The sequence below is a fragment of the Saccostrea cucullata genome, unplaced genomic scaffold, assembly GCF_032062105.1.
Source record: "Saccostrea cucullata isolate Sc308-1 unplaced genomic scaffold, CSIRO_AGI_Scuc_v1 ctg42, whole genome shotgun sequence".
In the NCBI taxonomy this organism is placed as follows: domain Eukaryota; kingdom Metazoa; phylum Mollusca; class Bivalvia; order Ostreida; family Ostreidae; genus Saccostrea; species Saccostrea cuccullata.
Genome location: NW_026932910.1, coordinates 219,506 through 237,678, shown reverse-complemented (window position 1 = coordinate 237,678; position 18,173 = coordinate 219,506).

The following is an 18,173-nucleotide window of genomic DNA, read 5'->3' as shown; positions in this document are numbered from 1 at the left end:
AACTATTGTGACCAACCCTAGCCCCTGGGTCGTGATTTGAACAATCTTGAATCCAACCTTCTTGAGATTTCTAAATATTTTTACCCCAAAATGTACCTTTATAAAACTTTATTCATGAAAAGTGGCCTTGTCCTAGGGGTTCATGATTTGGAAAATTTGAATATTTACATTATGTTATGAACTTTCCCAATTATGTTCTTCTTTTCTGGTCCAATGGTTATTGAGAAGATTTTTAAATCTAAACTATGCCACTAAATGTTTAAACTTCTGTATCACCTCACTTTGATACAGAAAGCGTAAACTTTCATTTGAACAAACTAAAATCCTCTTTACCTAAGGATGCTTGATGACAAGTTTGGTGGAAATTTTGAGAGGTTTAGATTACAGAAGACATACGACGGACGGGCATTGGATACCTTTTGATTAGAAAAACTAACTCACTTAAAACTTTGGCTTACAAGCTCTTCATAAACATATTTTCGTTTAGAAAAATAAGATGAAAGCTTTCATATATATTCATTAACGTTTTTTTTTTTATCTCAAGCATTTAAAAAATACCAAACTGGTTTTAAGTTCCAAAGTACATGTAAATAAATATAGAATGAGCAAATACTCTGAATCCGAAAATAAAATTTTCTGCAATTATTCTGGGCAAAAATTAATTTTCATTGATGTTATTTTATGGATATAATTTATTGACTAAAATAGTGCTAATCTTGCTAAGATGCTTCTAATTTTTATTGTGTATATATATAACGAATGTTTTGTGCCTTATACCCATTTATTTCGCGTGCATGCAAAAGAGATATATTGGACTATGTTAAATCTAGAAAACTTGGTATCATCTGTAGGAATCTATAGTTAGGGAATCTCTGAAAAAGTGCTAATTAATATTCATGCTGCGTGGCATTTGGTTCGTTATCAATGTTATTATTGCTAAACATATGTTTAAAATTTTACTGTCAGTGCAATTTTGACAGTTTTATGCGATTTCTAATGCATCTAATTTCCTTAAAATTTATTTAAACCTTATAGTTTGATTGAATGTGGCACGAAGGAATATTTTTATTGCGCTTTTATCTATTTTCTTCCTTTCATGTAATTATTATAGTGGAAAAATGCCTTTAAATAATAAAGTGTGTCCATATTGATTTTCACAAGTTTTACTTTATGTTTTTTTTTGTGCTAAATGCATATTAACATTTAAAGTTAAGCTTTTTTCTAATTAAAGAATCACTACAACTTATTTATGATATAAAATAAGATATTAGACGAAAATTAACTGTTTTCTTGTTCTTCATTTCAGGTTAAAAGAAAGAAGTTAAGATTAACATTCAGTTTTAATTACTTTTTGGGACATACTCTATATTTATTCAAACAAAAGTGATATCCTTTGCTATAAATAGACGGTTTTTAGTGAATATGAAAACAGTGCAGAAAATACACTAAAATGAACTTACTTCCATCAAAGAAATTAATCTATATAATTATGCATGATTGTATACTATTCTTAGAAAGCAGTTGTCCTAATTCGAGAGAAGTCCTCGTGTTTTGTCATGTTTCATTCAAACACACTTTCCAGTACAACTCGTTTATGGCCCATCGTGTGACCAAATTCTGAAAAAAAAGTTTCAGTATTCTTCAAATTTGCACCTGTTCTCTCTAGGTTACTTTCAAATATGTACCGAATGTTTTCCATAATCTGAACTGTTGCCCCCGTGGCGCAGTGGTTAGAGCCTTTGTTTTACAGAGTCGCGGAGAAAGGAGTTGAACCTCATGCCGCGGGTTCGAATGCCACTGTGTGACGTAGAGACCGGTCCAGCTATTTATAAACCGAGGTTCTACATGTATGTAGCAGTAGATGCTGGCTCGAAAAAGATTTCTCGCTGCTTGTATGTGCCGAGTACAGGTCATAAATTACAACTGCAACTGTATATTTTTTGAAACACATAACTCAATAATAAAATTTTAACTACAAATTAATGGTCATTGACCACTTGCTATGATTTCTATATTTCCTTTAATTCGTTGTCTCTGATGTTTCCCATCAAATTGAATGTATTTACTCTTTACACTTCATGACTGAATTTGTAAGTCTTCATCTCTTTTTGTTTATAAATGAAAAAGTACAACTACATGTAGTTAATATATCATTACTTCTTTTAATTGGATTTAATTAACAATTAAATCAAACTTATTAATAAACATTCGTTGTTTATTGCATTTTGTGCATATTTACTCTCTGAACGGTGATTTTGCAATAGTAAGTGTAATTAATAATAATCTGACTGAGGACCATTCCTGCAATGCACTTTCTGTAAAAGGAAAAGAAAGGGAATCATGCACTACCATTTATCTTTCAAAATATGACCTTGTGCCTGGAAGGACAAGAAAACGGTGCTAAAAAATATAGGATCCATCACGTCACGCAAGACTAGAATTTAAATTAATGTAACAGAGGGTCAAGTATGGCAACGATGTATGACTAAAATGTCGAATATAGCAAAAGTCAAATGCAACAATATTAATCGTCTTGTACTCCTTTTTCTCCTTGCGTAATGTGATTTGATATAAGAAAACTACTTTGTTTTGCTACCGTTGTGCGTTTCCAATGTTTCATACAGATAACCTTGTATTTCTTCAGGTGTTCGCACAATTTTTGCTCTTTCTCGACATATTATTACGTCTCTTATGTTTGAAGTGATCTTGTCTGGAATTTTAGACAACAATTTATTATCTCTTCTGGGTAGTAAATTTTCAGCATTATGCGCCGTAATCAATGCTAATTACAACATCATGCATTGATATTATGCATGTTGTCAAGTTTTATAAGATATATCAAATGGAGTATTATTAGCCAAGTTTTCCCATTTGTGCATATATTTTGAGGATTTGAATTTAACAGACGAACAACTAGCAAACAAAGAGGTTGCACTTGTTAGGTACAATGAATCACGTGATGGCATTTCGTTTGAGGCTGGTTGAATTTGCAATTCTCTCGCGTAGACACACATTAATATTTCAACTTTTAAAAGATACTATATTAAGGTATAAAAAAACGTGCAATCTCCCACCTGGTCTAAATAAAGAATAAATAACTTAAAATTGATTAATTAGGTGATAAAATAGTATTCTGAGTACAAAGACACCAAAAACGTAAGAGATGCAATGTAAAATAACAATAAATTATTATCTACAAGACGCTATGTTTCTAATGCCTGAAGAGGATTTCCATTAAAAAAAAAGTCTTTGATGTCATGGAAATAGTTGAAATTTGCATTTTAAATGTAAGGAATGTCCATAATAAAACTTAAAATCCATAAATAGTGATTTTAAGGCTTTATTTGATTATGAAATATTGATTAGAAATAGTTGTACCAAAAACATTTTTAAAGTTCAAGATCAGAACAAAGTCGGTGAACGTTGTTTGAAAAGTAATGGATTTTTACTTATACAAAGAGAGGTAAATCCTTGAAATAATACACTAAAATAGTTTGTTTTCCTGTAAACAGGAAAGAGTAAGATTTTAGTCAAGGATTACAAGCAGTTATTCCTTTGCCTTTGTCTGTTAGTGCAAGAAGTTTGTATTTATTTACTAGTAGTCAATTAAAGTACGGAATTTTCATTAGAGGCACACAGTTGAGAAAAAATGCATACAACTGCACAATATTGAGAAGACAAAGTTTATACAATCAAAGCTTTTTGCGGTTTGTTGGTTTGAAAGAACACAAGATGTTAATCGAAATCTTTATTAAAATTGCAATATAATCATTGACACCATTAAAAGTGAAAAGCCCGTTTATCAAATTTTTTAAACTTCAAGGGTGTTTTAAAAGTTGATTTTTGATAAGAGAGTTTGATTGATAGGGTGTGTAAACATAAAATTTATAGTCGACAATTAATCGTAATTAATTCGTTAATGTTTTTGGAAGAAAACCATAATCTCTCTTTAATGAACATAATTATGAAATTTACGACCTCGTTGTATAATTTTTACACCTGAAAATTCTAAAAATGGTTAAAACTTTCAAACCATAGCTATTGGTGACTTGCATGTAAAATTATCATTTCATCAGGTCATTGACTTGTTTGGGGCCAAAAATGATATATTTTAGCCGACTTTTGGAATCATGGGGTGTTCCTATATACTAGTAGATCTTGGATCAATTCCAGGAAATCATCATATTTTATTAATATTTTTTTGTGATTGTGTGACAGTTTTACTAAAGAATAATACTGCTCACCTTGATGTTTCTTATAAATGTTCAAAATTGTAGCAATGTTCTTCATTGTGGTTAAACTTACATCATTCAAAGTTAAACTTTGCTTCGTTTCTTTTTACTTTCGAATCTTACATGTATTTGACGAGACTTAATAAGATTTATATAAAAGCCAAATAGACCAATGCCCAATTCAAACCTAAAACAGCTTTTTATCGGAAGAACGTTTAGTAAATTTTCAAATTTGGATAATTATTCTTCTAGACCATTGCCCCTGCACAGCATTAATTCATTATTAAACAGTTCATTATTCTTTAATGTACATAAATAAAGAGTGGCTGCAAAAAAATTCCTATGTAATATACAAGAATGTTATTGTTTTCTTTATGAAAATAAATGACAAACATGTGATAAAGAATGAGCAGAGTACCTTCATCACTGACATTAATGTTTACAAACAACAAACCACAGCTAAATGCGGTTACCCAATGAAAACACATCACAGCGGAGCAGAGGTAAGGACTTCACAAAACAAGACAGGCTTAATTGATTCTCTCTCTGGAATTTGTTAATTACTCATTTACTCAACACTTGATTTCTTTTATCGCATATGTATACTTAATAAGGCTTGAAATTGTAAGTTACAAAAATATTCAAACATACAAAAACATACATTCCCCTAGAATTATGATACTGGTCCCTAAATGTGGTAAAGCTGATCACAGAATGCATCATATTGCAGATTTCTTATATGTTCTGCAAGTTTATTTAGCAAAAATTTCTTGATCCTCAGATTATTTGTATTTTGACATTTTGACATCTCTAACTAGTTCAACTTCTCAAAACTGTTCAACCTTTTCTAAGGCATACACTTATTATAAGAATCAATTGAAATAACCTTATTCACGGGAAATCAAGGGAAGATTGGTTCTAAAAATGTGAGAACCTGAAAAGGGCTTAAGTAAATTATGCAAGCATTTGTAATTATTTTAGACTTTTAACTGACATTGTATATGCATTCAAAAAGACATCTAAATTTAAGAGAAGTTTCTCACATATTAAAATTAAAGTCTTAAAATAGTTATTGAAACACATTAAGAGGTAAGTCCACATTTTCATTGGTTGTGATGCATTCAATCAAATTTCTTATCAAAAACAGAGAAACATTTAATGCTTTAGATAGAAAACTGTCAAAACTGAACTAGCAATATATTTCGTCGAAATACATGTAACAGTTAATTCAATTTAAAAACATGTATGAATATGAAATAGATATTTCCCCTTAAATTACCAAATCTGTAGTATCATAATTTTTAACCTGCATATAATATCTTTTTTGCAGAGAAATGCAAACAACAATTGCAGAACCTATTTAGGGAAGCTAATTAAACCCTGTTCTATTAATATTCTAGTAACTAGTTTCTTGCAATCCAAGAACCATAGCTTTTTGCTGAAATGTTATTCAGCAAGGTTAAGAACTGAGATCCTTCTACATTGTGTCTTATGTGTGAAAAGAAGAAAACACTTGATGTGGTCTTTAACTCGACATTTAGATATATCGACGACGTATTATTAATTAACAATGGTTAATTTCCATTCTTATGTTGAAACGATATATCCAAGTGAACTTGAGATAAAAGATACTACAGAGTCTGACACATCTGTTTCATATTTGGACATTTTATTCGGAAAAGACGTTAATGGTAATCTAACAACCAAACTCGATGACGTGACGACTTCAACTTTTCTATCGTCAACTTACCTTACTAACTTATGCAGCAATATACCTTCATCACATGCATATGGAGTTTATATATCTCAGTTGATTAAAAACGCAAGAGCATGCTCTAGATCTACGTATGAACAATTTCTAAAACGAGGTAAATCATTGACGAACAAGTTGATGAAAAAAGAATATCAGCAGTCTCGTTTAAAGTCAGCATTTCGTAAGTTCTATGGTCGATACAATAACCTTATCAGCAAAAACGAATTATCATTGAGTCAAATGATGACTGACGTTTTTCATACTATTTGTTAGTTCATTATTTATACACTAAATTGACGACAGATTTTTCCGTTATTTCCCGATTATGACAAGGAGCACACAGCGGGTGTGGCCGGTCGGCAGGGGTTGCTCACTCCTCCATGGCATCTGATCCCACCTCTGATGTTTTGGAGGGCCATGTTTGCTCTGCTCCAATTTTGTATTGTTTTATGGACTTAAGATCTTAAGTATTGTTCCTTATCGCCATATGTTTCATGAAATCTGATATTTAATATGAAGATACTGTAGTAACTATAACAATCACTCAAATGTATATTCAATCAATGCCGACATAGCTAAACACATTCAGATTAGTCAGACTCTAGTGTTTCTTAATTTCATTCTAGTTTCCTTGGGTAGATCAAGTCGATATAATTATATGAATTTCATTCTTATTTCTTTGGGTATATCAAGTCGATATATATGAGTCGTTATTTCATCGTCGAGTGGAAGGCCACAACAAACATTGTTATTCCAGCTGTATAGCATATATATGAAGCTCTGAAAACATCAGAGGTGGGATCAGGTGTCATAGAGGGGTAGGTATTCCTTGTCGATTTGTCACACTCTCTGTGTGCTCCTTGTCATGATTAATGGGCAAATAGACAAATCCGTACAGACAATTGAGAGTATATAATGACCTAAGCATAAAAAACGTCAGTCAACTCTCGACGTATACTGATGGATTGTTTTTGCTGACACGGTTGTTGTATCGACCATAGAACTCGAGAAATGCTGACTTTAAACAAGGATGTAGATTTCAGGTCTTAAATGCAAAAAACTGAATGCATATTACGAATGTCCACCCACTGCAATAAACTAAGATTAGCAATATTCATTGTTTCCGTAAAATATCTAAACCACTACATAATAGCGATTTTGAAGGTTTATAATTTCATTTGATTATCACTTTTGATTTTTTTTTATCTATCTTGATGAAGGAAAGTGTTGGAAGATTTATGATCCTGATTGATAATTATTTAGGGTGTTTCCCCTGATTCTACGAATAACGGAAAATTACGTAATTTCACGTGTATTATGGTATCATGTTTATTGACAGGAGTAAAAATTTGATATACAAAGAGGCAAATATTTCATCATATTCAATCAAGATTTACTTTTAATTATGTCTGGGGTCAAGATCAGGGTTCATGGATGGCTTGCGGTAATTTTAACTTTGTATTCCTAAGACATATTGTTTTTAATTTGTTTCAGAGAAAAGATAACTCCTCTCTTCCATTATCTTACATGCATCTAGCACAAACAGTTTTTTTTCTTTTCATTATAAATTTTGTTTTAGATTCATTTTAGCTTTCGAGTTTACTACAAGGCAGATTAAGTCATGAAGATAGAAAAGAAATCGTAATTAAAAAGGAAAGTTATTTTTGGTGACTTTGATGAAATTACTTTTGCAAGATTTGAAATGAAATTACAATAATTTATTTATTTTCATTCATATTGCAGCTGGTGCAAATCCATCTGTATTAAGTTTAATTGACTTTTTTTTATTTTGATCTATTTTTTCCCCAGTAACTGTAATTTTATCTAAACGTTAAAAAAATCAATTCAAAATACGTAATTTTTAAAAAAAAAAAAATTAAATTAATTTTTAACAAAAAAACACGTAATTTATATCGTATATGCATGCTCTAAAATGCTGTTTTTGTGAATGTTGCAATTACAAAATTTGATATCTTTTTCCCCATTTGCCCAGAGTAAAGATGTAAGTTTACCAACTTTCATTCTTATTAGCTCACCTGAAGTGAGAATTCTTCAAAGCGAGCTTTTAATGATTACATTCTGTCCATCGTCCGTCGGTAAACTTTTCACTATTTTAATTCTTGTCCAGAACATAAGGTCAATTTAACCAAACTTGACACAAGCATCCTTGTATAAATGGAATTCAAGTTTCTTGAAATAAAGGGTCACGCTTTCTATCAAAGGGAGATAATTAAGACTTGGTGAAAATTTTATGGCATATTTTTCAAAATTTTTTAGTACCCACTGCATCAGAATAATTGAATTATGATGTAAAACTTAATATAAATTGCAGATTCAAGTCTGTTCAAATCATGACCTCTGGGATAGGTGGGAGGACAATGGGGGTCAAATATAGGAATAAATATTGGCGGAGATCTTAAAAAATCTTCAAAAGAACAACCTGATAAACCATATTGGTGTAGAAACATTTAATTTTGATCAAATCAATACGCCTGGAAATACATGTATGGTGGGTCCGCATGGGGCATGGGGTGTTTGATTCTTATACAAGAATCTCTATATAAAAATATATATTCAGGTAAAGGAAACCAGTCAAAAGCTATAATGATGTGGAAGCAGTGTAGAATAAAGTTCCTTCAAATCATGATGCAACAACATCTTTAAAAATCCTCCTATCAAAAAGAATAAAGTCATGTTAAATCATATTTATATGGAAGCATCTTCAACTTAAGGTTTGTTAAAATTTAGACACCTTAGGATTGGATTTGACAACAAATGGGAATTTTTCTTCCAGACTTGTATGAAAAAGGAAAAAAAGTGCTGATGTAGAACATCTGGGTCCACCTCTGTTTTTAATACTCCGATAATTAATGGGTTTGTTGAAATTTATTAAATACATATATATTAATTTGCATTTTTGAATTACTTATTCCAACAAAATTCAATATTCGGGGAAATTGAGATGAAATTTTATGGTCTTTTTTTAAAGGACATGAAATTTTAAATCGACAGTGAGATCTCTCTTTTTGCTTATCACGTTGGAACAATTATTACCGACAGATATTTCTGCGAAAAAATGGAATAATCACCAATGCAAATGATGCAGCATATTACATAAGTCGCGAATTGTCAAGGTAACCTATCATGACTGGTCTTTTCAACCATACAAAGTGGTTGAGACCCTATTCTTTTTCGTAAGTCGGTGCAGAAGTACCTTTTGTCTCTCTTTTAACAAGAGTGACTTGCTTTTTAAAACATGTTGGCGGTCTTCCATCATTGATTCTTAACCTCCGTACCAGTTAGTACATTGCTTTTTAAACGACATAAATTTATATTAAAACAAGGATATGTCATAAATCTTGCATTTTATGGAAATGTCCAGATACAAATGCATTCAACAATTAATTTAGTTTAATTTAGAACTGCTCAGTAATATTTGATTTTTATCGTAACGTAAAAACTGAATTCATGTCAAGACAATTAATTCACAAGACATGTATATTTTTAATTTATTGCAGTAAAGGCAGACATATTAAGTTAAACTGTTTAACTTTAACCTTGAAAGCTTTTCACGAAATAATTTCTGAAAATATATCAATTTTATAGGGTTTGAATGAGATGTTTCCTATATGTTATATTTTCCCTTTTGTGACATTCTGATCTACCCTATATTAGGCCTACTATGATTATTTTCCCGTTGGAGATTTTGTGACATTCTAGTGTCTCCAATGATGTTATGTCTACTTTCCCATTGAAAGATTTGTGACTTACCGATGTTTTCTAGTCACTAGGCCTCCTTTTCTTCGAGATGTGTGTAAAATATGTTTTCTATGTTATAATGCTTACCTTCCCTTGGGAATTCCTGTAACATTCCAGTGGTTCCTTCCTACTTTCCGACAGAAAGGCATGACATTCCAGTGGTTCCTATGTTACTTTATATACTTTGCTGTAGAAGAATGTATGACATTTAACGTTTCTTATGTCAGTGTATCTATTTTCCAATGTGAGAATGCGTTACATTCTATTTATACATAGATATATGCTCACTTTCACACTCCCATGGAATGTGTGGTGTCGACTTTCAAAACATGGGAGCCGGGGGACATTCCAGGCGCGGATACAGGGATTTCTTCCAGAAGGGGAGGGGTCCATCACAGTTCAAAACCTCCTATCCAGAAATTTCTTGACATGCAAAAAGGAAAACAAACAAGATGTGTTTCTGTGAAACACTGATGCCCCCGTATGAAAGCTTATGGCGCGGGTCGAAATTTCTCCAATGCAAGTTTAACTCCAAGGTCAAAATTCAAAAGTGTTGGTACCCAAAGGAAGATCTTCCCAAATGGAATACACCTGGGAAATATGAAAGCCCTAGTCCTAGGTTAAAGAGTATTGTTTTTTTTTAAGTGGATCAAACTCTAAAGTCAAGGTCAAAGGGTCAAAATTGTTGGTATCCAAGGAAAGGTCTTGTCACACGGAATACACCTGTGATATATGAAAGTCCTAGCACTAAAGGTTCAAAGTTATAGTCAAGGTTAATTTTTTTAAAAGTGGACAAAACTCTAAGTTCAAGGTCAAAAGGTCAGTAAATAGACATGTGAAGTATGACAGCCTCCGCACCAACTATTCAAAAGTTATGCCTTCATGATAAAAAAAAAATGGTAAAAGTGGGTCAAACTCCATGGTCAAGGTTACGAGGTCAAATTTGGTTAAAACAAAAGAAAAGTCTTGTCACAAAGAATATTCCTGTGAAATATGACAGCCATGTCCCCAATCACTCAAAAGTTATGGGCAAGGTTAAAGTTTGTTTGCGGAGAAACAGACAAAGAGCTAGACAGACGAAAGACAGGGCAAAAACTATATACCTCCGAATCTTCGATTACGGGGGATAAAGAAAAACCCTTTTCCCAAACGTTAAAATCCTTTTGGAGCACAGGGTCCGGTAACATACTATATTTTATTTTACGTAATAGCTATATATACGAAAAGGAGTCCCCTTTAGTATATATAGAAATACGTAAAATCAATTATTATACTTCTGTTAAAATGTTTCCTATATAAAGTTCAGAAGGTAAAATAGCTATCATTTATAGTCCACGCATAGCAAAGCTATACCCCGGGGTATAGTTTTTGCTATCCACCCTCGTAAAATTTTCATGCAATTGTTGTCGCCAATTTTGATTTCCAACGATAAATCTTTAAACTGATGATGTCATAATGGCTTCAGTAGCATTGTGACGTCATCAGGATTTCAGATTATTCTTGCAGAATTATCTTACGCCAAAAAAATTCAAACTTCAGAAATTATATTGTACATCAGTATAATAAAACCCTTATCCACTGGGTGTGAGTGGGATAGCTCTTTTATCAAACCCTTGACAGGAACTATTCCCCTCGGGCAAGCCCTCGGGGAATAGTTCTCTGTCGCAGGTTTGATAAAAGAGCTATCCCACTCACACCCAGTGGATAAGTGTATAATATCATATGTAACCGGCCCCTGTGATTTGGAGGGAGGTAATACAGATCTGCGTTTTCGAAGCGGTTGGCGTTTTCAAGGGGGGTCACTTTTGATTGGTTAACTAGTATATACATTTAATAATAACTCTGCAAATTCCATGGGGGTGCTTGAGGACCCCCTCTAGGCTTTCGTCATGGCTCAGACGTATTACGACACCTGAACGAGTTTCCTTTGCAGAGACCCAATATCTGATTCAAATGTGGTACTTTTCTTATCATTTCATTCTTGGAATCCGAATATGATGAACCTAAAATTGAAATATATGCCACATCGTTTGATGATTTATTCCATGACCTGTCTCGACTCTCCTACGCAGGTGTCTAACGATCCAAAATTGATTTAAATTAATAATTCCAAACTGCAGTGAGGTTCTTGCATGAACAGTGATTTATCAAAATAAAATAGGATTTTCTACATCATAATAAATTTAAAAGATATGTCTTTTGGTTACTAAAATGGTGAATTTCTGGTACGTAAAAGCATATATTATATGCTTGAATGTCCCCCTGTTTGATTCTGGTCTCTTACATGTAGATGAGGGATAAATTTGTTATTGTTTCAGATATACGGAGGATAATTATGCAAAAACAAAATGTGTTTGTGAAACACTGATACCCCCGTATGGCAGCTTTTGACAAAGGTTTATTTTTTCAAATGCACTTGACAAACTCCATGGACGAAAGGTCACAATTGTTGGTGTCAAGAGGAAGGTCTTTTCACAAGAAATACAACTGTGAAATATGAAAGTCCTGGTAGTAACTGTTCAAAATTATGGCCAAGGTTTAAGTTTTTACAAAAGTGGGCCAAAATCTAGAGACAACGTTAAACGTCAAAAATATTGATACCAATTGAAAGGTCTTGTCATAATGATTACACTTGTGAAGTTTGAAAGCCCTAGCACGAACTTGTTCAAAGGCTATGACCAAGGATAACGTTTGGTATTTGTTGTAAACTCCAAGGTCAAGAGGTCAAATTTGAAGGTACCCAAAGAAATATCTTGTTACAAGGAATACACCCGTAGAATATGAAAGCTATGGCCCCACCCAGTACAAAGTAAGTTATGGGCAGGGTTATAGTTTTTTGGACAAATAAACAGATACATGTAAACAGACAAAGTGACAGACAGACGGCCCGGACGAACAGAAAAAAACTATATACCCTACAATCTTTGATTACGGGGGCATAAAATTATCAAAAACTAGACTTGCAAATATATAATTATGTATACCTAAATACTTTAAGTAGATAAGGGTCGTTCAAAAACACGTAAAAACAAGGTGTTTGTGAGAAACCGATCTGTCCTCGTACAGCAAACATTAAAGTTTCTCAGATGCATGTCAAACTCCAAGGTCAAAAGATCAAAATAATTTTTGCCTAAAGAAAGGACTTGAATAAATGAATAAGTCTGTGAAATATAAAACCCAAAGTATCAATTGTAGCTACCACTAATGATAAAACATCGCTTAATGATAGAAATATCATAAAGCCTTGCATTGCAAGGCTTAATGTCATATGTTATTGCATTAATTTTATAGTTGACATCTTCAACCGCTAATGCTAAATCGCCACTAAATGAAAAATATATCATTAAGCGGATGAGAATGTCGACAATTAATGCAATACCCTGGTAATTTTTTTTATTAAGCATTGCATTACGACGCTCACATGTAATGATATTTCTATCATTATGCGGCGCTTTATCATTAGCGGCTGCTACCAATCAGGCAAAAGTTAAAGCCAAGCCTTAACCCTGGCCATAACTTTTGAATAGTAGGTACTTGAGCTTTCATATTTCACAAGTACATGAATATTTATTGAGACAAGTCCTTTTTGGTTAAATCATTGTTGATCTCTTGACGATCACTTTCGAGTCGTTGTTTCACAAACACATCTTGTTCCCTTTTCTTTTTTAACGACGTGTCATCTTCTGGTTTTGATTTCTGTTTAATGTTACAATATTTAATCAAACCTTGGCATATGATGTAACCATTAGCAAATTTAATGTGTTTTAATTTTTTTCTCTAAAAGTTGAAATTTTTATTACTTCATGATTATTATATGAGTTTAAAAAACGCGATAAATGTCCAATCTTACGTTAATCTCACAAAAAATAGTGACGACGTAATCGCTGATACCATTCTTGGATCAAGACGTGGTTCGATCGTATCTGAGGAGGAGTGGGAAATGTTTGTGCTTGCTGTTGCAACTGGCGTTGCGCGTATGATGACAGAAATGAACACTCACTTACATGAAGTATAAAACTTCAAAAAATTGATAAATAATGTACATAGTGTTTAAATTATGGACAGTAACTTGCGTAATTGAGAAATTGCGTACATATTTCCACATATTTCCACATTTTTGTTTAAAAGTTCAAATATTGTTACAAACTTAATATTTTGATGCATTGATCTCTGCTGCAGAGGAAATAAAGAATGTCTGTCTGTCTGTCTGTCTGACTATGTCAAAAATCCTTGACTTTGACAGATGTATTTTTTACATATTTTACATATGATTTATAATTTAAAAATTAAAAGATTTTTTTGTGAAAAATTTGAACGATTGTTGAAAAAAGTGTCACGATTTTATCTCCAAATTTTAAGGGGTTCTTTGGCGGATGAGATCCAGTTTTTAGTTATATCATAATGTAGTTTAACCCTGACATTTTTTGTAGCTACATGATTCGGTTATTTCTTAATTTGTTAAGATGATATATCACTTTGTCCTGATGAAACGAGAAAAGATAATTGAAATGTCCTTAGAAATTTTTATTTTCACAACTTAACTTTTTTAGATGTCATAATTTCTGAAAGAAGTTAATATTTTCATCAAGACAGTTGTATTATTCTTTGACGCATTATGAATGTTAATTTTGATACTAGTAATAGACAAAGTTTAACTGTAGAATGAAAATTAGAGAATAAAGCTTTGTGAGAAAAAGATTGTACAAGGTACTGGTATTTCCAATGTAAAAAGATGACTATGTTTGTAAAACACTGATGTCCTCGAGTGGCTGCAAAAATTAAGTTTCTCAAATACAAGTCAAAGGCAGCCTATGGCGAAAGTTTCAAAGTTTCTCAAATGCAAGTAAAATTAAACTCCAAAGTGAAGGTCAAAAGGCCAAGATTGTTGGTATCCAAAGGAAGTTTTTGTCATTAGGAATAAACCTGTGAAATATAAAAACCCTCGTAATAACTTTTCAAAGAGGGAGATGCCCATTGAAAGGTCTTATCACAATAAAAACAAATGTGATGTATGAAAGCCCAAGCACCAAGTATTCAAAATTTATGGCCAAGGTTAAAGTTTGGTAGTATTTTGTAAAATTGTGTCAAACTCCAAGGTCAAGCTGTCAAGTTTTGGTGGTACCCATATAAAGGTCTTGTTACAAGAAATTACATCGTGAAATATGAAAGCCATAGCCCCACTTACTCAAAAGATATAGACAAGATTAAAGTCTTTTTGCGGACAAACAGACAGACAGACGGCTGGATGAACAGGACAAAAATTATATACCTCTGAATCTTTAAAAAAAAATCATGATATTATTTATTTCCGTATAATCATTACAACCTGTCTCTTTTAATAATCCGTTATAGCGGTACTTGTATGAAGTTAGGTAGTTATAGAGGTAGAAGAGTGGAAGAAAGTGTGATACATCAATGCCATTGCATAGACTATTATCAGAAACCAACCCCTAATCGTTCACACAAATATGTCTTTTTATGTCCTTAAGTATTCTTGAGCATTTAGTATTTGCTTTGTCCTCTCGTCCTCTCGTCCGTCGGTGTGACATACGTCTGACTGTCTGTTTGTCTTTTTATCCGCATTAAGGATATCCGATCCTCAGCCAGGAAGGATGACTCCAAAAATTAAATATTTAATTTGAAATGCATCAAAATGAAGCTTGAAAATGAAATTTTTTCATGCAACAATTTTCATTTTATTCATCTTTATAAGATTCAAGGTTTTTGGAAGTCTTAGAAAAGGTCTTATAAAAGTTGACATTTGTGCCCTATAAAAGGTTTAGAGAAATAAGATTTTCTCTAGCCTTAGATACCAATGATTATTAGCATGATTTGAAATAAGAAGTGATTTGTGGTGTCTTGCAATGATAGCAAAAGCCTTTTACACTATGTATTATAGAATACATGACGAAAATAGAAGACAATAAATAACAAATAAGTACGTATAAACATCATGACAATTTCTCTGAATGCCTGGATACCTATCGTTTTTTAACCTAAAATATATTTGTTGATCAAATTGCAATTAGAAAATGCATTGCTGATAATCCAATTCGCTTTGTCTGCAAAAAATATTAGAGATTTGACAATTTTCCCTATATAATATGATTAACTTTAATCAATACTGTGGATAAATTTAAACAACTTTGTGGATTCAGAGTGTTTTTGATTATTTAACTGCTACTTTTATAAATCTAAGGCTCGGACTACCTTAACTTTCATCTTGCTTATAAATCTTGATTGATTGGAACTAAAGCTTTTATATTTTACACGATTAGGCCTATTTTTTACCTTGGTGTTTGACCCAGTCAAAAAAAATTACATTAACCATAACTTGGTGGACTAAAGTTTAAATATTCCACAGGTATATTCCTTGTGACAAGAGCTTCCTTTGGGTACTAACAACTCACCCTTTGCCTTTGACCTTGTAATTTGATCCACTTTTGAAAAAAATAAGATTAACATAAATTTGCCAGTTAGCCATATTTTTAAAGGCTCTCATACCGGGTATTTCACAAATATACTCGAGTTTGAAATACTTTTCATTTGAGTTAGATGAAGTAATGCGACAAAAAGACGACTTAGCATTTGCACAGCTTTTGAACCGTCTTCGTCACAATGAGATGACTTCTGAGGACTTAGATATAATTCACAAGTGCATCATTGCTGAAAATAGTCTGAATTATCCACACAATGCTCCCCATCTTTTCACAATGAATGCAAAAGTAGATGAATATAACAATAAGCTTATAGAGCAACTTCCTGGTGAAAAAGTCATTGTAAAAGCTGTTGACAGTGTCCTCCAAGACCACAGTAAGTCTGTGAAAGACCGACTACTCAGATCAGTGCAAAATCAAGATGACATAAGCAAAATTGCAAACCTCATGACAAAACTAACTCTAGCCATTGGAATGATATATGACATTACAGTTAATATTGATGTTACTGATGGCTTGACAAATGGTTCATCATGCACTGTACTTCTTGTTGAAAACAGATTGCAGGGTGTATCAAGGCCAAGTATAGTGTGGGTGAAGTTTTTGGATTCTGCAGTGGGGAGAATTACTCGACAAAAATACAGACACCTTTTCCATGATGATGTTGAAGATGATTGGACACCAATATTTGACTGTCAGCGATCTTTTGTTTTCAATTCAACTACATATCAAAGAATACAGTTTCCTTTAAGACCAGCTGCTGGTAAGACAATCCATAAGGCCCAGGGCTGCACTGTTGATGAAATTGTAGTAGATTTGTCTCAGACAAGGACGAGGAAAACACCACACATTCATTATGTGGCTCTTAGTAGAGTGAGATCTGTTGACAAGTTGCATATTCTAAATTTCAATGAGCAAGCATTAACTGTGGATGAAAAAGTTGTACAAGAAATGGAAAGAATGAGGAAGGAAGCACCTCTAAAACTGTGTTATCTTCCATTGTACAAAGCAGAGCAGAACAAACTAAAACTTATGTTTAATAATGCAAGGTCACTTCACAAACATTTCAATGAAATTAAAAATGAACCAAATGTTGTAGCATCTGATGTTATTGGTTTTTCAGAAACAAGATTAACCATCAACGATGAACAGAATTTTGTGATAGAAGGTTACTTGACTTTGTTTAATCATGAAGAGAGAAGTGACAGAAATCGTCCTCATCATGGAACAGCATTATATGTGAAACAGGACCATTTAATGACGTGTATCACAAAATTCAGCAACAATTTCCTTGAGTTTATCATAGCTTTGATAAATTTTAGAGACTTTGGAGAAGTGCAGATAGTTGTTTTCTACAAGTTCCCAGCATGTTCTTTTTTTCATTTTCGAAAAAAAACTTTATTTCTTGCCATTACCTTTTAATGGGTAGTGCTTGGCCTTTCATAAAACAATCAAGATTTAATTCTTGTGACAAGAACTTTCTTTGGGTACCAACAGTTTTGGTCTATTGACGTTGCCCTTGAAGTTTGCATGCGGGGGTCTCAGTGCTTCACAATCACATCTTATCGTGATTTTTTCCAGGTTAATCGATTGTTTCCTCCTTTAGCTTTAATTTGTATGTTTTACAACTAGAATTTTCTTTCAAGTTATTATTTGGCATCATTTTGCTGATGTATTCTTTTTATAGAATTACAACAAGCTTAGACCACAGATTTTTATTACAAAATTTCGACAAATGAATCTTTGTTTCGTGTCAGGAAAAATATTGATTTTTATTGAATTAACGACAATTAACAAGTTAACGATTTGTTTCAACCGCGAGATCCTAAATTTATTTAAGTGCGGTAAACCGCAGATAAATGCATCATGATGCGTTTTCTTCAGGCGTAATTGATCAAAGTATGTGTGAACCATAAACTACATTTTTTGGAGGGAGGAAATACTCTAAAACCGGATAAGTAATAATGATAAATAAATAATGTTGTTAAAATT